At 42.7% G+C, this 23,087-nt stretch overlaps 1 long non-coding RNA gene across 1 annotated transcript in view; it reads right to left on the minus strand.

Annotated features, from left to right (window-relative positions):
* The window catches only part of LOC122460313, a 195,745-nt gene extending 172,926 nt beyond the window's left edge, over positions 1-22,819 (minus strand). Inside the window, exon 1 of the long non-coding RNA XR_006281558.1 lies at positions 22,706-22,819. This is a non-coding gene — a long non-coding RNA (uncharacterized LOC122460313). The remainder of the gene's footprint in view (positions 1-22,705) is intronic.
* Between the last annotated feature and the right edge of the window lie 268 nt (positions 22,820-23,087).

Below are 23,087 nucleotides of genomic sequence, written 5' to 3' on the forward strand. Positions count from 1 at the left end.
AACAGGAGTACTTGTGGCACCTTAGAGACTAACAAATTTATTACAGCATAAGCTTTCATGGGCTACAGCCCACTTCATTGGATGCATAGAATGGAACATATAGTAAGAAGATTATTATATATATATATATACCCACATACATGCAGAGAAGGTGGAAGTTGCCATACAAACTGTAAGAGGCTAATTAATCAGGAGGAAAAAAAAAACTTTTGTAGTGATAATCAAGATAGCCCATTTAGACAGTTAACAAGAAGGTGTGAGGATACTTAACGTGGGGAAATAGATTCAATATGTGTAATGACCCAGCCACGTCCAGTCTCTATTCAAACCCAGTTTAATGGTATATAGTTTGCATATTAATTCAATCTCAGCAGTTTCTTGTTGGAGTCTGTTTTTGAAGCTTTTCTGTTGCAAAATTGCCACCCTTAAGTCTTTTACTGAGTGGCCAGAGGGGTTGAAGTGTTCTTCTACTGCTTTTTGAATGTTATGATTCCTGATGTCAGATTTGTGTCCATTTATTCTTTTGCGTAGAGACTGTCCGGTTTGGCCAATATGCATGGCAGAGGGGCATTGCTGGCACATAATGGCATATATCACATTGGTAGATGTGCAGGTGAATGAGCCCCTGATGGCGTGGCTAATGTGATTGGGTCCTATGACGGTGTCACTTGAATAAATATGAGGACAGAGTTGGCATCAGGCTTTGTTGCAAGGATAGGTTCCTGGGTTAGTGTTTTTGTTGTGTGGTGTGTGGTTGCTGGAGAGTATTTGCTTCAGGTTGGGAGGCTGTCTGTAAGCAAGGACTGGTCTGTCTCCCAAGATCTGTGAGAGTGAGGGATCATTTTTCAGGATAAGTTGTAGATCTTTGATGATGCGCTGGAGAGCTTTTAGTTGGGGGCTGAAGGTGACGGCTAGTGGCATTCTGTTACGTTCTTTGTTGGGCCTGTCTTGTAGTAGGTGACTTCTGGGTACCCATCTCGCTCTGTCAGTCTGTTTCCTCACTTCCCCAGGTGGGTATTATAGTTTTAAGAACGCTTGATAGAGATCTTGTAGGTGTTTGTCTCTGTCTGAGGGATTGGAGCAAATGTGGTTGTATCTTAGAGCTTGGCTATAGACAAGGGATTGTGTGGTGTGTCCTGGATCGAAGCTGGAGGCAGGTAGGTAAGTATAGCGGTCAGTAGGTTTCCGGTATAGGATGGTGTTTATGGACACACCACATGATCCACAGTGACTCCTTGAATATTGTCTGTTGACCCTTTAAGCCATACAGACAGACAGACAAGGAGTACAATGTGAAAATCATTCATATTTTGGCAAGGTACTCCTAATTTCTGTATTCTTTGTCCTTATTTTGCTGCATCTTGTCTTTAATATCCATGGATGTCCTAATAAGTAAAGTATGATCCAGAGAATTCCGTATAGGAGAAAATAAAGCTAGAGTGATAGTATGCATTGATTTTCTGCTTAAATTTCAGCAGCAAGCCAGTTTCCCTCCTTCACTCTTTGTAAGCCAAACAAGTGGTCAAAGAATAGATACCTCAGGTGGAACAGACAGCATAAGCTTATATATGTATGCGCACACACCCATAGATAGATAGGATCAAGGTTATTTTTTAATATGGCTAGACCGCAAACCTTTGAAATGCTATTGATTTCTGAGAAAATTGTACTTTTCAAGCTGCCTTTATTAATCATTTCACAGTAAAGAATGTAAAACAATTAAGTCTGTAGTAATTCATTTATAGTCCGACTACTACTTGTGTTCATATTTGAGCACAGCTTGTACGTGGTAATTGCTATTCTGGGTGCAAAATGCCTTGAAGTATGAACATCAGGTTGTTTTTTTCTGATTGACTCTCTGTCATTTGGAATCGCTAACGCTCTTATTTAACATTCCTCAACTATGCACTTATGTGGCTGTCAGTTGCTCTTAGGGGCATTTCTATAGGCAAGAAAAATAATGCATCTTTCCTGTTATTATTAGGAACTCTGGTAGTGCCCACCATGTGCTAGACTTTCCACACTGATTATCGAAATAGGTTATTGGCCACTCTTACTTGTCAGTCTATTTGCCACAAACTTCCACAGCACTGCCTTATCTATTTGGCTTTTTCCCATCGTTTGCTTCTAACAAAAGGGGACCTTGCTGGTATTCAAGTCCAAGGCTTTAAACCCTGGGGTTGCATAGCAAGAGGTGTCACTGTTCCCTCTAAGCTGTGCACGTGTATGCGCGCACACAGGTCCTAAACCCCGGGCACACGGCAAAACACCGCGCACACAAAAATTTGCACAGAGGCACAACAATTTGCTGCGCCAACAGCCTGTCAAAAATTTGCACAGAAGAATTTTTTTGTGTACACGGCCTGTCAAAAATTAGAGGGAACATTGTGTCCTACACTTTTCAGTCCCTATCCTACCAAGATTCACTCCTGCTTGACCAAGCTCAGCTATAAATGTCCTTCTAGCATCAACAGCTTCCCTTTTACCTTCTACCTGGACCATAGCAGCATCCTCAAACAAGAGCTCCTTTCAAATTGCTGCTTCCCACCCATGCTGGCTGACTGACAGACTCTGGTTGGAAACAAGAGAACATTTCAGTCCCAGTCTTCAAACAAAAGACAATATTGCACATATTGTAATTGGAATTATTAGCATGGAATAATTACAACAAAATCACAGGACTTATGAGGTATTTAGAGGGTAATTTTGCCATAATTAAAACAATGCATATACAGTACAGTGGAAATAACATGATGGGTCACTGGTGTTGCCAATTCTTCAGTTGGCATGACAATGCAAACGCTCCCCTGAGCAGATGGACAGCTACTGATTCTGGCTCACCTCCTCCCTACATCAGTATCCTCCTAGCCATGTCCTGACTTCTTTCCACTGCCCCACAGTTTCAAGCAGAAACTGCAGAGAAATTTAAGATGTTAATATTTTCAGGGCCAGATTATGCACGATGATAGGTAGAAAAGTGCTGTGGAGTAAATGACGACAGCCCAGCAAACATCAAGGTATCAACAGCCTGGCATTGGAGAGGACTGGATGCCAGTGCATGGGAAACCTTGTACTAGAAATTATATGCCCTCATAACAGTAGTTATGGTAGAAATTCCCTATTTCCAGAAAGATATTTTAATATAACCGTAAGGCTGAGAATTTAAAGGCACAAAAGTCAGGAAATTAGTAGTTAAGGGTCCCTTAGCAAATTTTACCTCCTACCATAGGGTTTTTCAGTACATAATCACCGTGACATATAGGAACAAATCCTGAACCCACTGAGATCAATGTTGTTGGTGTTTGTTTTTTGTCACTTCAGTCAGTGAAGCAGGATTTGACCCATAAGGCCTAATGCACAATGTAGATTGTTGACCGGATCCTCATCTGGCATAATTCAGTCGAACTCCACTGACTTCAGTTCATTTATATCTGCTGATTTAATCCCCACATTCTCATTTTCAATGGGAGTAGGAATGGGCCTTAAGGACTCTCACCGAAGATTCCATATTAAAACAGTGTGAAAGCATATAATGAAGTACAAAATGCTATATATGCGGGCACTTATGGTAATATAAAATAATGGTCTTCCCTCACACTCTATTAGTTTGTATTATTCCTGATTATTATTATGTATTAATAATGGGAGACCTGGTGTTGGACTAGGACCCCATTGTGCTATGTTCTGTACAAACACAGAACAAAAATATGGTTCCTGCCCCAAGGAGCTTGCAATCTAAATCTATGGTATGGCCTATTGATTATAATTGTATGATTATGCACTGGTGACAAACTGAATAGTTAAGAAGGGTTATTGCTGCATGGATAAGGGTGTTGACAAGGAAAAGGCAAATACCCAATGGAGGTTTTCTAAAACACTGCTTTATAAAGCTTTAAATAGCCATCCTCATCCCTCCAACCATAATCACTGAAGATGTGAGAATCGCTGTAAATTTGACAGAAGGATGATCCAGTGCTTAGAGTGCAAAGCTGGCACTCAGAAGACCCAGTTCAATTCACTGCTTTGTCACAAACTTCTGGTGCAATTCAGAGGTTACGTGCCTCAGTTCCCCATCTGTACAATGAGTATAATAGCACCGCCCTCCCTCACACCAGTGTTGCAAAGATAAATATAGATTGTTAGGTGCTCAGATACTATGGTGACAAGCGCCACGTAAGTACCTAAGATGGACGGAGAATGATCAAACATTTAAATGATCTAATTCTAGTCTTTCAGATATCAGCACAGCCAGACATTCAGAGCACTTGCAAATTATTGAATCCTTTTCAATCAGGAAGAACATACTTTAGGCTCAATCCCACTTCCACTAACTTCCATAGAAACTCAACTGTGCTCTGTTTGCGCTTACCAGGCTATTAAAAAGCATTAATTTGGAATATTCAGTCACTAACGTCTTTTAATACAATGCCAAGGTATTCATCCTTATTCAGGACTAAATGAATGCCAAGTCTGAGAATACAACAGAAACTGAAACATTTTTTTTTGCTAAGAAATTCCCTCCTCCACTTCAAATTCAGAAGTGCCTTTAAAAAACAACAACAAACTTGTTTCTGGTAAGGCCAAAAATGGAAAAAAAAATTGCCATAAAGCTATTTATTTTATTTTTCAACCCAAATGATTACATTTGAGAAACTAATAAATGCCCCAAATTTGTGAAGTGCCATCTCAATCCATAACTACAGAATTGCTTCCACAATTCTTTTAATAGTATATTCAACCCATGGTTCATTGGATAAGCAAGGATCTCTGACTTGAATAGGAGTCTGTCTTTTGACAAGGACTGGCTATTCCAGATTTTAACCGGCATCTTTGGAAACATTTCAGTATCAACTTGTCCTTACCAAAAAAAAAAATTAATAGGGCAGATTAGCAGTGGGTGGACAAAGATGGCTAGATATGCTCTCTGAAAGGAAAAGGGTTGAACCTTTGATAAGGAAGATAAATGAGTCACACACTTCAAAATTCTCAGTTCTGAATACATGAAAACAGAGCCTGATCTTAGCATTTTGGATGGTTCAAGTGAAACAAGATTTTTTTGCTGCCTTCTTCAAATGCATTGATTCCTATCCGTGAGCATAGGATTTGCCTATGGTTTTGGGGGGAAAGAGGGTAGCAAAATGATTCTTTGCAATTCCTAAACTTAATAGAACAGTGGGCATAAAAAATGGATGAATACAGCTTCAGGTTTCCTTCATGGCCACACACTACTCCTGATTCAGAAATGGACTCCAGCTTACTTTTAACTTTCAACTCCAGTGATTAGTTTATATCAGTGAATAGCCATTTATATTGTCAAGGCTGTCGTCTTAAAGAAAATGTCAAGAGAGGTGCTTTTATTTAAACTCAAATTCTCCTCTAGATATTTAGTTCTCCAAACTTATGTGAGAAGAAGATTGTGGCTGTGAGATCTGCAAAGCACAGAGTCTAGCTCTGCTTATCAACCCTGACAGTGGGTATCCCATAGATCTTAATGTCAGAACCTGAACACAACCCAAAGGTATAGACAGGAGAAGATTATGGAATGAACAATTTCAAGTGAACATTTATTCAATCAGTGTAACCAACTCCTTCCCCTAATTGAGAACTAACTGTAATTTGAACTAACTGGTTTGTTATTCAGCAACGGTTTTATGTGAATGCATTGCAGACTATGGAGCTCTTATGTTTTTTCCCCAAATTATTTATTTCTTATAACTTATATGTGCACCATCTGATGGGTTATCTAATTCATTTGGCATTGTTTCTGCTCCCTGATTGGATGATAATCAAAAGACACAAACAGCTTTCAAGATTGTCATGTGCACACTGGTGTAAATATTTGTGCAAATAATTATAACACATGGATATTAGCAATGCTCCCTCTACCCACAAACATTCTGGCAAACAAAATTATACGCACAGAAAAGGCCACAAATGGGGTTGCGTGAATGCCACAAATCACAGATTTCGTTCACAGGGTTGTTCAGATTTTCCCCCCCTCATAGTATTCACCCCACTCTATTCCCAAATGGATACCATTTAAACCTAAAGATGACAAATATATTTTAACCAGAGATCCAGATTCATGTAAAGGAAATGCAGCCTGCAATTACAATTATTCCATAAGTGATATTGTGGTTTAATTCCCTAACAACTTCCACTTCAATAATCAGTACTCAATAAATAGAGTGCTATGTATAATTCTGGTAAAACATACAGCAGATAAACAGAAAGTCTATTGTAATGAATCCACAACCACCTAGGAACTTTACTGCTGTCACTGTTCTTCACCTCATGAACACACATCAGCTCCACCATGTTGTCATCTGTTCTCATGTTGCTCGTTGTGGATAAGTTTACTGGATGCGGGATTGACAGTAGAGGACGCATGGCGAGCTCCATGGTCCACAGAGAAAGTGACATAATTACCTGGTCTCAGACCCCACTCATCATCAAGCTGGATTTGATTTACTGCAAAAGCAATGGAGCCTTCTGAACCGGTTTCGTACCAGATATGGAATTTGTGCTGCAGTGGAATTCTGATGGTGTTTTAGAGGCAGCCCACTATGTCAGTGTGGGCAGCCACAAACCATGACACACATTGCTATGGACTACAAAATTACTCCACTTCCTGGAGGTCTTCATGCCTTGAATATCGTGGATAAGAATGCTCTGGCTTGGCCGGATTGCATACATCAAATAAATAAATCAGCTCAGAGCAACAATGGAAGTAGACCATGAATTCCCCTGCTCCATATCCAAAGGCACACTTGATTGAAAAGAAGAATCAGGTAGGCCCTATTGCTGCAATGCAGGCAGACGCTTGCACCCACCCAGGGTTCGACTGCAGTCAGTAGGCTCCATAGGAATGCAAGGATCTTCCCATGCAGAGTCAATTGCAGGATCTGGTATTTAGTTAGCAGCACAGGGTTCATGACACTCTGTTCAGCAGTATGATTCCCTCCAGAAGAGAGCAGCCAGACCTGCAATATTATTTTTTCATAGGAGAGTTTCTGAACATGCCTTATACATGTTGAGTAGCAAAATGGCCATTCTGTTCTGCTCAGCACTCAGCCCTCTTTATATTTTCATTTTGAGATGCTCTTATCCATTCAAGTGTTAATATCCTATTTTGTATGATTCTCAAGAGGGCCTGTATCATGATGGTGTGGGGGAAACCATTTCCTGATACTACGCCCATATATTTGTTTGCAGGCAACATTTAAACAGGTTTGACTCACACACACAGACAGCTCCTGTTATAGGCTTGGGAGAACCCCTTAAACTGACGAGTGCAGCAGCTGCCCTTCATGCAGGTTAAAGTAAGAAACAATAAAAAGTCCAAAAGATGAGGCACAACCAAGGCCACTCAGGAATGTATGTAGGCAGAAAGCTCTGCTGGGTATTGTCTTTGGTTAAGGGGTGTGTGTGAGTTCCTCCTGTGTTAGTAGAGCTAGTACTTAGTACTTGTTTTTTAAATAAACAATACTACATCAAGGATACCAGACTCCATCATTAATTTCCCTTCCTAATTGGAGTAGCCCTTGGGGCCCCTAACTTTAACTTTCCACTCAAGTCAAAAAAAGAGGAAATTACTTAAATCTCTGAAAGGTTTCCTGCAGAATCATGAGAAAAGAATATGAGTGGTCTCTCTATTTTTTAAATACATTTCATTGTATTATCTGTGTAAATGAATATAAACCATTTATTTATAAACTCTGCTTTTGTTAGTCTCTAAGGTGCCACAAGTACTCCTTTTCTTTCTGCTTTTTAAGTACTGGGGAAAGTGCCAGGTAACCTAAGTAGTTACTGTGTTCAATCTCTAATGATTGCAAGGATGCTTATTCAACCAAAGAACATTTACATGAAGACTGCAGCAAGTAAGCAAGACTTTGTCACTTCCTTGATTACAGGAATTGATTTGACTTTAGGAAGAGTGACTTTAATTAGCTGTGCAAATGCTATTAATTCCAATTAATCTTCTCACACTGTCAAGACCAAAATCCAGGGAGAAGGTAAATTGCAGCAGATCAATATAACTCGTTTCTACCAGGAACAGGTGCTTACGGAAAGAAGAATATCATTTATAGGTGCTTGCATCAAGAAGTATATAAACAAGACAGTAATTCAATGTATCTAACCTCTAGATGATTCATTATAGCCTACGTATACATCTTTTTAATTGCTTTGCATTTGATGGAAAGTATTTAACCTAGTAGTTTTCTGAGTTATTCCAATAAGAAATCTCTGTTTAAAAACACACAATACATCTAAACTCTCTTTCCCCTAGAAAACCTGAGAGATGCATTTATAAAATAATTGATTATACTTTACAAACCTTAGGTAAGCACTACATTTGCAGGATGGTGGGCAAGCCAGCTGATAACCCTACCCCCCCCTCCTCCCACCCATGCCTATCAGCTAGCTAATTATCTATCTCAAAGTCAAGGTATAGCACTACACCCTCTATTTTTAATCTGACCGTGTTATTGAGAGGATGATGACCAGGAGGAATATAAGCTACATGGGGACAGCATGCATAAAAATATAAAACTCCAAATCTTTATAAAACAGATTACAAAGTGATTGGCTGAAACAGAACAGACACAAGGGTTGTAGGCAGAATTTATATAGGTGATAATGTGGCCTCATTACAGCCAGTGTCAAAAGCAAGTCTGTGCCCTGGTCACTTGGAGTCTGACTCTTATACAATACAGCCTTGATAGACAAAAAAAACACAAAAAATTAAGCAGATACATGCAGCCCAAAATTCTTCAGATTTTACTTTGGCCAGATGTCAATGATTGTTGCAGAAACTAGGATAACACGGTCGGGGGGGGGGGGGGTATTTTCATTATCCTCCGTGGGTTTCACACTGCTGCCCATCACCATAATATCAGAGCACTTTCCACATAAAACAGCCAAGTGCTAGTTAAGCCCCTCTTGGACTTCATGGCATCTCTGGATCTTCTCTCTTTTTGGGAGAAAGCACTTAGTAGTGGTTTTAGGATTCTTGCCAGCTGAAGGTACGCACGTAGAATTAATCACAACATCCCAGAAGATGGCCAGGAGGCTCACTAGCAGAGCTCATAACTCCTGGATGCATGTTGCTTGAGCCAGAATGCTTCCTGGGTGCATTGTACCTCCTCCTGATCTCAGGAATGCTAAGGAATAGAGCATGCCCTGCTGTTTGTATTGGTGAAGGTGGTTGTTCTATGTCTCTTTTGCTTCCTAGCTCACCTACGCAGCAGGGAGAAGGATCTAGTACTTAGACAAAACCTATGATTTGTTTCAAAGGTTTGCTTAGAGTCTGCCGCCTCCCCATACTACTGAAAGGTTTAGTTCCTTTCAAGACAGGGCAGCCCTAGTTACGCTGCTTTTCCTAGAGGAGCTGCTCTTTTTTATAAGCCTATCAGGATGAGTCACTGCATACTCTAAGGCAGGAGGCCCTAGCTGTTTTGCTGGCCAGGGTGGAACATTTTTAGTAATGCCCCCACCCCATTTCCCACCTGTGGGAAAATGGGTGTCTGTGAAAGTTAAGGGACAAACACTGTCCACCCAAGATGTGTTTCAATTAATTTGGTGAAGTCAAATGCCATTCCAAGTGTTTTGGATAACTCCGCTCTGCATCTCTGCCTGGAAGCAATCTAAAATCCACTGAGCTTATACTAGTCCCTCAAAGGGTTGCATACACTGATTATCTACAGAATGTTGGATTATCATGTTACCAAGGTAAACAGAAATAGGCCTGCTTTCTCTCCTGATGTTCTGGCCGCATAGCACTCTTCACATGGAGCAAAGTGGTGAACTCTGGCCCAAACTGCCCAGCTAAGAATTACCCTTGTGTAGAGGAGCTCTTAGCTGGCAAAGTGTCATTACCGGCTCCTGTGCAACTGCACATCACCATGCACACATGACACAAAGGGTGTAATGCACCTGGTACTCTGCCAGTTCATAACTGGTATATGATCCCATGCCGACCATAGGCCACTGGAATAAGCTAGAGCAGCCCCAAAGCTGTTAATCAAGCTTATGCCCTTGGTCTGGCACAGATGCACCATGGGAATAAAGACAACAATTTTCTCCCTCATGCCCATATCCATCTGCACTGACCAACCTCTGTGTCAGTTATCTCTGACGAAACAACCAACATCCAAAATTACTTTAAGTTTTGTGACCTCTAGAGACACATTGTCTTCAGCCAGTACTACGGAACACTACAATAATCTGATGTTCACAGCATTGCCCATCGCAGACCCAAATAACCTTATTCAGGGACCATGAGCAAGTGCTCGGGGAAAAAAACCCTGAAATGCACCTTGCTTAATGGAGTGCCTGCAGTTTGGGCAATATGCCAGCTAGATTTGTTTGGGAAAAACACTTGGGGGAGACCTTTAAGAGAACTTTAGCAGACCTTGTTTCAGCTATTGCTGGGGTGTGGGCGGATACGACACTCTTGCAAGCTCAGGTTGAATCCTCAGCATTATCCCCCTTCACAGTAATCAAAGGGTGGAAGGCATAGTGCTAGATTCTCTAATCAGATGTGTGCCTTCTGAGTAGCACAAAAAGATCAAAACGGTCTTGAACTGGCTAGCAGAGAACTCCCTGCTGGTGCAGATGGGCTGGCTCCGGAACCTGTACCTGTCACCTCCCAACTTCAGTGGAGGACATAGTTGCAGATGAAGGCAGTTGCAGGGTCCAACAGAGCACCACTCTGTTTGTCCTCCATGGGTGCAGACTCTATTAAACCATAACTGACTCCTTGTCATAACGCCTACCTGCCACTCCCTTTGCACTGAGCTGCGGCATAAGAGAGAATCAAGCCCTTGCCTTTTTGCTGCTTTCTACAACGCACAACAGTTGGATGAATAAGTTTCCTCTCTGAAAGGAGAGTGCTGCATGTGACAGTGTCACAGCATTGTCTTTATCACACAAAGCATCAACCATGACATTGTGGAAGTAGCGCAGCATACACATACATTAGTGTGAATGCTTAAAGGCAGAAGACCATCAAAGAGGGCAGCTTACCTTCTAAGCCACATGGGAAGTAGCAAAGCACAGATCTAGAGAAAACACCATATGGAGCATAATGGGCAATTTTTATCAGCCAGGGAGGGACAAAGGTTTTGGAAACAGAACAAGTTATTAAACCCTTCGAAGCCTACACTGGTAGTGACAGTATATCAACCTTTGAGGAGTGTCTCTCAGTGAAGGCACAATTTAAAATCTAGAAAAAAATCAATCAACCCACTTGAACTGAATGGAAACAGTTTTGGTAGGCAAGCACAGAAAGTCTCCCAATTTTGAAAGGTTTCAGAGTAGCAGCCGTGTTAGTCTGTATTTGCAAAAAGAAAAGGAGTACCCGTGGCACCTTAGAGACTAACAAATTTATTAGAGCATAAGCTTTCGTGAGCTACAGCTCACTTCATCGGATGCATTTGGTGGAAAAAACAGAGGAGAGATTTATATACATACACACACACACACGCTGCGTGTGTGTGTGTGTATGTATATAAATCTCTCCTCTGTTTTTTCCACCAAATGCATCCGATGAAGTGAGCTGTAGCTCACGAAAGCTTATGCTCTAATAAATTTGTTAGTCTCTAAGGTGCCACGGGTACTCCTTTTCTTTTTCCCAATTTTGAGAAGTACTTCAGCTGCTTTTGTACATCAATTCACAGAGTAAGTGCTGAAAGATCCTCTTCACATTGTGCGGCACTGCTAATTGATGTATGCAGGAGCATAGCAGAGAATTTAAATCTGTAGAGCATGGTAATGGAGAACGAGCTCAGCTGAACACAACTCTCATGGGAAGGACTTGGAGAGAATTTACATTAGTTTTATTGACATTATCTGTGATTTTTAAACAACTGAAACACAAAGTATCCTTTGATTTAAGCTCCAGTGAGGTATACCAATTAGATAACTTGGCTTCACTCTTCAGCCATGCCCACCTGAAGCCCCAAAATCATGGGGTTGTCTAGGTGCCACCTTGGCCCCTGACATAGTTTAGAGAAGTCCCAGGTCCATTCCCAGTGGCCAACAGGCCATCTTCTAGCAAGAGACCAGCATGCATCAGCAACACACCTCTGCAGGTGTGGAGGAGTGAGGCAAAGAAGCTAGCTGAAGACCCTCCATGCAATGGGAATCCTCAGCTGAAAAGATCCAACTGTTTTCCACCTGCTTTGACACAAAGGGTATGTCTATACTGCAATGTGTAAGACCGGGCTTGAGGCTGGGCTCAAGGCAAACCCCCCTACCCTTGCGTCTACACTGCAATTGCACTAACCCAGGGCTTGGACTGAGGGTCCCAGGATCCTGCAGGGCTGAATGTTTCCAAGCTCAATCAAGCCAGGACACAAGTTCTGAGCCCTATTGCTCATTAGTGTACACACAGTCCCACTTTACTCAGGTCCTGGGAATCAGCCAGAAGTATCCCACAGTCCCTTTGGGGCAACTTCATTAATCCTTTTGATGCCAACAATCAGCAGTGCATTCTATTGAAAATGGAAGCCATTCTGAAGTACTTGGAGGAGAGGAAGGTGATCAGGAACAGTCAACATGGATTCACCAAGGGCAAGTCATGCCTGACCAACCTGATAGCTGGCTCTCTGGATATGGGAAAAGTGGTGGATGTGATATACCTTGACTTTAGCAAAGCTTTTGATATGGTCTCCCATGGTATTCTTGCCAGCAAGTTAAAAAAGTATGGGTTGGATGAATGGACTATAAGGTGGATAGAAAGCTGGCTAGATCATCGGGCTTGATAGGTAGTGATCTATTGCTTGATTTCTAGTTGGCAGCTGGTATCAAGCGGAGTGCCCCAGGGGTTGGTCTTGGGACCGGTTTTGTTCATCATCCTCATTAATGATCTGGATGATGGGATGGATTACACCCTCAGCAAGTTCGCGGATGACACTAAACTGGGGGAAGAGGTAGATACACTGGAGGGTAGAGATAGGGTCCAGAGTGACCTAGAAAAATTGGAGGATTGGGCCAAAAGAAAACTGATGAGGTTCAACAAGGACAAGTGCAGAGTCCTGTACTTAGGACGGAAGAAACCCATGCACTGCTACAGGCTGTGGATCAACTAGCTAAGCAGTAGTTTTGTAGAAAAGGACCTGGAGATTACAGTGGACAAGAAGCTTGATATGAGTCAACAATGTGCCCTTGTTTCCAAGAAGGCTAACGGCATATGGAGCTGTATTAGTAGGAGAGTTGCCAGCAGATCGAGGGAAGTGATCATACCCCTCTATTCGGTACTGGTGAGGTCCCATCTGGAGTATTGCGTCCAGTTTTGGGCCCCCCACTACAGAAAGGATGTGGACAAATGGAGAGAGTCCGGCAGAAGGCAATGAAAATGATTAGGGGGCTGGGGCACATGACTTATGAGGAAAGGCTGAGGGAACTGAGTTTATTTAGTCTGCAAAAGAGAAGAGTGAGGGGGGATTTGATAGCAGCCTTCAACTACCTGAATGGGGGTTCCAAAGAGGATGGAGCTCAGCTGTTCTCAGTGGTGACAGATGAGATGACAGAACAAGGAGCAAAGGTCTCAAGTTGCAGTGGGGGAGTTCTAGGGTGGATATTAGGAAAAACTATTTCACTAAGAGGGTGGTGAAGCACTGGAATGGGTTACCTAGGGAGGTGGTGGGATCTCCATCCTTAGAGGTTTTTAAGGCCTGGCTTGACAAAGCCCTGGCTGGGATGATTTAGTTGGGTTTGGTCCTGCTTGGAGCAGGGGGTTGGACTAGATGACCTCCTGATGTCTCCTCCAACCGTAATCTTCTATGATTCCTGTTTGTGAATGACAGCAGCTCAAGTCAGCGTAAACCCATTCTCTTCTGATCTGTAAGCACATTACCAGAGAGCTTCCTGGGTTTGCAATGGAGACTAAATCAATCAAAATCTTTTGCAATGTGAGCTGCTTCTTGGTCACACAAGCACAGCCAGATTTTGGAGAATCTCTGGTATGAGGCCAGCAAAACTGTGGGCTTCAGCAAAAGTACCAGGAATGACCATGCATATTCCTCTATTTACCTAGGTTCAGCAGTTCAAATTTCAATAAGTTCCAGCTGTACAGCCGTTGTGCACCTGTAACCCACACATCTCCTGGGTGTGGTGTTCTGTCCAATCTAGTGGCACCGAGACCACTTAGAGTGAGAGAGAGAGAGAGAGAGAGATGAATGAGTCTGCTCTACAGCCTTATGGCTTTCAGCTCATGCAGTAGAGGCTCATGCAATCAGGACCAGAGCCCCCAGGTTTGATTCCACTTGTATTGCCAACAGATCCCAGTCGTCGGCATCGAACCTGGGACCTCAGTGCATGAGACTCGATTGCGTGAGCTAAAAACCATATGGCTGTTAGCTAAGGCTGTAGAGCAGACTCATTGATCTCTCTAAGTGGTATCAGTGCCACTAGATGAGACAGAACACCACACCCAGGAGGTGTGTGAGTTACACAACCTCTCCCCCACCAAACTCATTTTTCACCACGTCATTCTGACTTTACGTTGCATGACACTCAAGACCACCCCCTTCCCAAACACTACCCACTCAAAAAATAAATGAACCAGTTTTCCCCTCCAAGTACATTCTTACAGGTACAATTCCCTCTTTTCCATCGGGCCATGCAACTCCAGCAGCAGTTGCTACACTTTCTGGCTGAGGGAACCGATCCAGCATTTGCTCGTTACCATAGATCCATTGAGGGGGAAATGGCTCACCTCTAGCTGCACTAGGGCTGTGAAGAGCACAGCAAGTACAGTAATGTGGACAGCATTTATTACACTGGAATCCAAATTAGTTTGTAAACACCTCCACCATGATTTTACTCTGCCAAAAGCACATTCAACAACCCTTCAATCCTGCTGAGAGTGTAATTAAACTTTTTATTCACCTCTGAAATCAGAGTATGGTTTCATAAACCATGGGAGATGATATGGGAGGTCCCTTCGAATAATACCGTGTATGTCAATGTCATTTGGTGGAAATAATGTCCCAGCCTCTTCATGAATGTAGACTCTTGGGTGGCAAAAAAAAACAAACCTGGCCTCATGAACCTTTTCTATGGAGCCCACACTGAAATTCATAAACCTGCCTCAGTGGTCCACTAGTTCCTGCATAACAATGAAGTAGTACCCTTTGTGGTTTATGTACTTATGTGCTTCTTGAGGAGAGCAAACTATGGGGACAAGTCCCATTAAGAGTCCCCCCACACACAGTTAGGAAATCCCATTCTCTCAAAGACAGCAGTTACCTCTGGGATACCTTTAATGCCTACTACCTGCGGGTAAACCACATGCCTGATTGCCTCAGAAACCTGCACCACCCACTTTTCTCATAGTCGACTTTCCAACCCCAAACTGATTGGCAATGGACTTGTAGTAGCCTGGGGTAACCAGCTTCCAGACTGTTATAGCAACCCTTTTCTGGACAGGCAAGGGGACCTCACATGTCTCTCTTGACACTAAAAGGTGAAGGCAAACTCCTCACAAAGTTCCAGAAATGTGGCTTTCTTCATGCAAGAGTTCTGGACTCACTTCTGGTCATTCCAGGTCTGCATGATGATGTGGTCCCACCAATTTGTGCTTGTGGTTCTGCGCCAGAAGATGTGGTCTACATAGAGGGTATCAGCAGCTGTACCAATTATACTGAGCAGCATCTGCCATTGAGAGTCTGCAATGCCAGGGAATTCCCCCTCCTCTGCCTTCTGCAGATCCATCAGGAAATCCATCAGGTACATTGGGTGGGCCGAAAATGCTGCTGAAATGTCCAGCAGCACCGAACGGATATGCTGCCAGTTTCCTGACACGAAAGTGAAAGCGCAAGCAAGAGAAGTACCCCCTCCATGTTGGCGGCTCTGGAAGCTGGAAACGTACAGAACCAAATGACTGCTTGGGAGGCTGGGTTGGTGGGCAGTTCAATCTTACTGTAATGTGCAGGGTGGGTGGTAGTTTTCCCACAGTGCACTATGTTCCTAGGGCTTGAGTGGCCACATTGCAAGTCGGGAGGCACTAGGGACTCTGGAATATGGTTACTTTGACTCAGGTCTGCACATTGCACTGTGGATGCCAGAACCCTATGTTTGAGCACCTAGGGTTAAAATACAATGTAGATGCTCAAGTTCCCTAACAAGTTCCCTAACACAGGTCAGCTGACTCGAGTCTCACTAATCCTGGGCTTACATTGCAATGTAGACATACCCAAAGGGACCAGACTGAGGTTTAGGACTGAGCTCCATGGAAATGGGTACAGTATAGCAACCAAGAAAGATAAACAGAACAAGCTCAAATCTAAATATTGGAATGTCAATTTCTTTCTTCATATATTTACGGAAACATTTTACAGAACTTTATAAAACACTGGTCTGTATTTATGAAATTTACTGTGATTAGATGTTCAGCTGCGTGTGTGTTCTCCCTGTGTGCTGCCCCACTTTGCGCAGACAGCGGCACAGCAGACCTTAAGTGAACTGCCCAATAACGACAAGATCTGTTAAGGTACGAAGGCGTCGGGCCAGGTTTATTGTTGACAAAGCACGGTAATAGCCCTAGTAGACTCTACAAGAATACTAAGACATGTATGCCCGTGACAATGGATGCAGCTCAGTGAATGGCAGGACTTTCCATTCCCCCCTTGATTGGACAAAGATACTCCCTCTGAGAGACATCTTTATACCCGGACGCAAACAAGTTAGTACTGCCCCTTTGACATAGTTACTGCCCATTAACGTGGCTAGTTATTACATTGTGCATGTTAATTTAATTAAAACGTTTTTATTATGTACTGTTATTCTGACTTTATCTTTTAGGAGGGGTTAGTGTGTTCCTGTTATCCTTGGGGAATGTTTTTGTACTACTTGATATTGGGATATGTTTGCATGAGTATTTTGTGACTAGCACTTCTTAGGAATGTGTATGTTTGCAATATTAGCCCTCTTCTTGCCAGATTTTGCAAGCAGGGTTTGCCTTATACCAGGCCTTTGATACAAATGCTTACGTCTCAGGCTCTTTTCCTACTACATTTACCATTTTGAGGTATGAAAAATGATACTTCTGTCCATGAAGAAAATATAGCCATTTATATGGAGTCCTGCAGTAACGGTCAATGCTCATATCCACAAATTTTCAAATCAGTAATTGTGGCACTGTATTTACAATTGTTCGGCAAGTACAGCCTGTAGCAATTTATTTTTCCTTAATAAAACTTTCCTAAACTTGCACTTAGCTCTTCCATATCCTTTATTATCCTATCTTGGTTCCTCCCACTCACTTTCTGCACATGATTTAGTATGTTTTCTTTCTATTAGAACTACGTAATAGCAACAATAATGCTGCGCGGTTACATTATATCTAAATTCTTATGACAGCATCCATCACCACCAAAGCTTTTGAGCATGGTGGAGTTTTACTTCTTAAAAAATGCATGAATCAAGAATAGCTTGCATCTAACATCTACAAAAGTAATACATTACAAGGATCTTGTAAGGGACCGGGGCATAGGCAATCTGGCCTAGTGTCTGCACGTCAGGGATGGTAGTTACTCAGCAGGAGTCAGAGGAATTACAAGAGCCAAGTTTGGTAAGCAAGAGTGGTCAGAGGCAGGCCGAGGTCAGAGACCAGATGTAATACCAGGCCGGAGTCAGGGTCGGAGTCAGGCTGAGATCAGAGACTGGAGATTGGGAGTTAATGTGAAGTCAGGAGCTGCAGCAGGCTGAAGTCTGTGTGCTTGCCCAGACAACTTCTGGGGGCAACCCCTGGAGTTAAATAGGGTGCTTAACCAATCAGAGAGTCACAGGGTACTGTCACTCTGGCTTCCTTGGGTGGTACTTCTTGCGGCACTTACTGACCTTGGTGCTCCCTGGCTACAGCTCTGCACTCTGGGAACATCTGTTGTCTCAGGCTCTGCAGATCCAGATTCTAATCCACAGAGCCTTACGGATCTTGACATGGTTTACAAAAATGGGTAAACATTATCCCTGTTTTGCAGATAAGGAAAAAGACAATGAGGTTTAGTGAATTGTTCCAAGTCACATTGAGAATCAATCTCAAGAACAGAACCCAACAGTCCAGACTCCTAGTCAGCTGCTCTGATCTCTAGTATTCAAAGCCTGCCTGACTGGCTAAAAATTCCATTTCCATAATTCATATTAATATGCGGTAGTGGTGCGATGTTGTAAGGAAATTGGAAAAAAAATAGGTGAGTAAGGAAATTGTTAGTCAACTGAGGAGAAATAGGAACAGAATATTCTGAAAAATGGGAGCTGGAGTAAGAAAGGGTGGAGTTTGAAACTAGGGTTTGGAGGAAAACAAGGATTCTGCTTTGTGACAAATTTTGTTCTGGCAATTATAATAAACCGGAGACCTTTACAAAAAAATTGTCAAAAGTCCAGAGTGAGACAGAACAACCAACATCTCAGTAGTAGGTGATGTGGAAGAGCCAAGTTCAAGGCTCCACTCATCCTTATTCAGAGCAACGCCATGAAGCTGGGTATCCCTCACTGCAAGTCTGTTCCCTGGCCATTTGGCTATTCTGGGATGGGTCCTTCTCTCGCAAAACATTTAGTTGAAAACTTCTGGAATAGCTGTATTTGAAAGGCAGTTTTGTATTGGACTTTGCTGAGGTAAGAACCCACAGGCCTAGATCTGGGGTCTGCAGGGGTTAAAAACAGGTACTGCTTTCTTGTCTCCAGCAGGGGCGCAAGCTTGGTTACCATCAAGAGGCACTGAAAGACTAAGCCATGCAAGAATTCCTGTTCTAAAAGACATGAGCAACAGCACTCCATGATTCCCTGATTTGCTGCCACTCCCCATATAAACCAAAAGCCATTTCTGGGAGTTGTCTGAGCAACAAGACCTCCAGTTTGCTTCTACCTTAGACCCTACCTCACTGCAGGGGCACAGGAACTTGGGATGGGGGGGGGAGGGAGGCGGGGGGAAGAGCAGGAGGCCCATGGCCTGCCGACTTTTTAACATGGGCGTAGTTTGGGGTTCGGAAGGGGGCCCTGTTATTTCTCCAAACTGCAAGCGTCGGGCAGACACAGAGTGGCACAGCCAGGGGCTGTGCTTCACAATGAGGGAAACTGATGATCAGCTCCCCCGCCTCAAAGCACAGCCCCTGCTTGCAGCACCAGATTCTTCCCAGCTGAGGTGGGCCTTAGCCCCCCATCGTCATGAAACCTGGCCCCTCTCAGTGGCAATGCCCCTGCTCCTCCTCTTCTCCCTGAGGTCCTGCTCTCTGGTCCAAGAGAAGCCCCCAGCCCATGTCGCTTCCCCCCAGGTCAAGTGTAGGGTCTGGAGCTCCCCACAGCAGCCCAGGCTCCCTGGGCAGCTCTTACCATGACCCAGCTCTGGCTTCTGGCCTGGGCAGAGGCAGGGCCACGGCCACGGCCGGGGGTGGAGCCTTGTGGGTCTCCCACGTCTCCTAAGGTTCAAGCACTCCTGCCTCACTGTGACTTGCCTTGATCCCAGATTCCGGGTTCTTGACGAAGGCTTGGCTCCAGAACCTGATCCCTGCTTTACGGTCTTCAGTTTACGACCATTGCTGATCCCAGTGAAAGACTCTGGCCTAGCCCAAACCCAATTCTTACTTCACTCTTTCATTGTGGCTATGGATCTGACTTTGCAGTTTTGACCCGGCCTGACCCCAGATTGATCTCTGATCTTAAGCCCCAATACCAAGCATCTCACCCCATGCCCATAAGCTACCCATAACCTGGCTCTGACAGTTGTGCTAGAGATGGATTATTTTAGCTCAGAAATAAATAACCTAGCATATTTAATCCAATTTGTCTCCCATTATCATTAATTCATTTCAGCCTTCTCCAATATTATAAACAGAAGGCCAGTAACCATTACAGTGAGCCAAAAAAATGATCACAAAATGATATCTGAGATATACTCTAAACCTAGGGAAAAACTGTTTAAGTCTTTGTTAACTATTTGCAAATGTTATTTTTCTTAAGTTCTGCTGAATGTAACAACACTGGAAATTTGCACAAGGAAGTTTTGGTTCTGATCTCAGGTAGTCTCTGTAAGGAGAGAGATAAGGGAACTGAGGCCCTAATCTTACCCACATTTGCAACACAACAAATTGATCTAATTGAAAGTCTACTGCTTTTAATATATTGTTAATAATTTGCTGATATTTCAAAGGTTTCTCAACTAGGTTTTTGTTTTCTCCCTCGTTTCCCCATGCCCTCCTATACTGTTGTTTCTGAAAAAGCAGGAGACAAAGAGATGCAGATATGCTCAATAGATGCATGCTATGGGACCACTGAAGTTTTTTCTAGGATTGGTATGTGACAGCTCTGAGACCTTACATCTCCTTTTCAGCTACCTTTATCATAGCTTGGAAAAGCACAGAAAATGGAAGCGAATACAAAGTAGATAGGATAAGCAGATCAGGATAAACTCAGATACACTGCTTCTAAAATATACTGCACTTGTCAAGCTTCTGACACACATCTTGGCTAGCTGGAAAAAAACAACCAAAGAAAACATTCATTATCAAAGTTAGAGTTACTTCCACAGTTTGTAATAATGATGCAGCCTTTGTTTTCTGAGAACTAACATCTCATAGGCTAATGTATTAGTAACTTTTTTGTATTAATTTAGGACCTAAAAATGAACGATGTACTACATGATAAAAAAAATATCATGCACCATATCAGACTATTCAGTTCCGTGGCAGCATGTGCAAACATTTTTCACCAATGGATTAAATAAAAATTACATCCAGTGCCTTTTCTGCAGAAATCTGCCCAAGGACCTGAGACAAAAAAAAATCAATGTCCCTAAATGATTATAAATCTGTTTTTGCAGTGAACATTTCACAAATCAAGACCTCGTAGTTTTGTGAAGTTCTAGTTATGACCTTCAACAAGTATACTTTGTTACCTTTGTAAAGACATTCAGTACAGACCTAGGAGCATTGTCCTCATTCAGCTAGGATGCCCAATCCTTCCAACTGAAGACGTGCAGTATGACAGATATGGTGATTTATTGCAATATCCTGGACAAACCTTACTGAATTAAGTTTAAGTATCTTAGAAGTTCATTCTATTAAGAATGCAAATGTTTATGTATTACTGTGGAATTATATGTAATTTATTTAAGAGACATGGCTAGTATCAACTTTGAGAAGTGTTATGAGCTTCCAGAGACTCTCAAACAATGTGCTAGGGAAACAAAGTTAATGGGATTCTGAGGAAATACTTGGAGAGGGAGAGGAATGCACATTACCTGCCTCCAGATCCATCCTTTTGAAGCTGCACCTTGAAGGGAGAACCGTTGTCTGGCGGATTACCCATTCAGTCTCTTCAAAGACCCAAAATGGATAACAGGGTGATTCTCAGATCCATGTGTGTGCTGGTTCTGAGCCAAAGTGGTTATGAACTGATATACATAGAAAAACACCTTGGTAGGGGGTTGAAGGACTGGTCACTGGCTAGAGCCCTTGTTGGAGTAAGCTTATTACCAGAGAAGGGCTACTAGGATGGCCTGAGGAATGGAAAACCTACCTTACTAGAGGAGACTCCAAGAACTTGGTTACTTTACGCTAACCAAAAAAAGTCTGAGGAGTGCTCTCTGTAAATATATCAGAGGAATAAATACCAGGGTGGGAGAGAAGTTATTTAAGTTAAGCCCCAATATGGACACAAGAACAAATGGATATAAACTGACCATCAATGAATTTAAAGCACGGAATTAGACAAAGTTTTCCAATCATCAGAGGAGCGATGTTCTGAAACAGCTTTCCAAGCGGAGCAGTGGGGCAAAAACCAAAAACAAAACAAAAAACAAAACACCCCAACCCAAAAAAAACTGGCTTCAAGAATGAGCTTGATAAGTTTATGGAGGGGATAGTATGACATGATTGCCTACAATGGCATGTAGCCAATCTGTGACTGCTAGCAGCAAATACCTCCAATGGCCGGTGATGGGACACTAGATGGGGAGGGATCTGAGATAATATAGAGAATTCTTTTCCAGATGTCTAGCTGGTGGGTCTTGCCCCACAGAGTTAGGCCATATTTGGGATCAGGAAGGAATTTCCTCCCTGGACAGAATGGCAGAGATCCTGGGAGTTTTACACCTTCTGTAGCATGAGGCTTTGCTCACTTGCAGGTTTAAACTCATGTAAATGGTGGATTGTCTGCAACCTGAAGTCTTTAAATCATAATTTCAGGACTTGGATAACTCGGCCAGAAGTTAGAGGCCTATTACGGGAGAGGGTGGGTGAAGATCTGTGGCCTGCAATGTGTAGGTGGTCAGACTGGATCATTATGATGGTCCCTTCTGATCTTAAATTGTATGAGTTTAGAGTCTATTGACATGTGTATAGGTTCTCTTATTGCTTTAATATGTTTTCTCTGTAATGATTTTACCATAAGAAGAAATGTGCTTGCTTAGAAAGAGCCGAGTGGTAACTTCACTGTGGCAATTACATTGTTTACCTTTTCTGAGGAGAAAAATAAAGCAGATCTGCTTTGGCAGTCTGACTTTGCTGAGGATTTCACAGTGTAGACAAGGAACTGTGCAGCCTGGAAATACTTCAATCAAGTGAGAGACAGGCACAGCTGTCTGTCGAAGAGAGGTGATGGCTGGGATCTGGAATTGTGAGAGAGGATGCTTTTGGTGGAAAACAGATGGGGTAGTACAGTGCAGTTGCCATGAACTATGATATGTATCGTGACTTATTTTTACCTTATCATCATCAGCCTCGGAACATCTAGGCAGAGAATCAGATTTCTTTACATGAAACTTCAGCTCCTGATCTGACACTGGAGAAGTTTGGGAAACTCAAGTGGCCACATGCATGCCGCAGAAAACTGAATTATGTTTCAGAAAGTGCAGTGTTGTCTGTACAAATGTTTCATGGAAAAGAAGCTTTTTGGCAACAAATGTATATACTACCGTTTGTAAAATATTATTGTTTGTGAAAATAATGACAATCAGGAGATTCTAAATAGTAACAACTATTCTTCTATCCTGATCTGCTCTTGAGTTAACTAACACAAGTGTCACTTTTTAAGGTTCTCACACCCTCGCTTGGTTCATGTCCCACAGTCTGGAAGCAGAAGGAGAG

The sequence above is a fragment of the Dermochelys coriacea genome, chromosome 5 (genome assembly GCF_009764565.3).
Source record: "Dermochelys coriacea isolate rDerCor1 chromosome 5, rDerCor1.pri.v4, whole genome shotgun sequence".
Taxonomy (NCBI): Eukaryota; Metazoa; Chordata; order Testudines; family Dermochelyidae; genus Dermochelys; species Dermochelys coriacea.